Raw genomic sequence first — 395 nt, 5'->3', positions numbered from 1 at the left:
ACCCCTTAATCTTTGTAACAAAAAAATATAAACTGCCATGAAAATCATGGGCCAGTGAGAAAATCGATTGTTTTGCAGCGCGCAGTGACTCCCGGTAATTAAAAATTCACCTCTCCCCTCCTAATTCTGATTAAGTGATGAAAAAAGGACAGTTCGACGGAGAATTAAATTCTCCATCAATTAACCGTCTTTCATGCCTTAATCTTTGTAACAAAAAAATATAAACTGCCAAGAAAGTCAGGGGCCAGTGAGAAAAATAATTCTTTTACAGCGCACACTGACTTTTCACCATTCGCCCCCGAATTAAAAATTCACCTCTCCCCTCCTAATTGAGATTAAGGGATGAAAAAAGGGCAGTTCGACAGAGAATTAAATTCCCCATCAACTAAACCTCT

Source organism: Diachasma alloeum, unplaced genomic scaffold (genome assembly GCF_001412515.2).
Source record: "Diachasma alloeum isolate Michigan unplaced genomic scaffold, Dall2.0 Dall_scaffold_00411, whole genome shotgun sequence".
NCBI lineage: Eukaryota > Metazoa > Arthropoda > Insecta > Hymenoptera > Braconidae > Diachasma > Diachasma alloeum.
The sequence above is the reverse complement of the archived record's forward strand: the minus strand, read 5'-3'. Positions refer to the sequence as shown.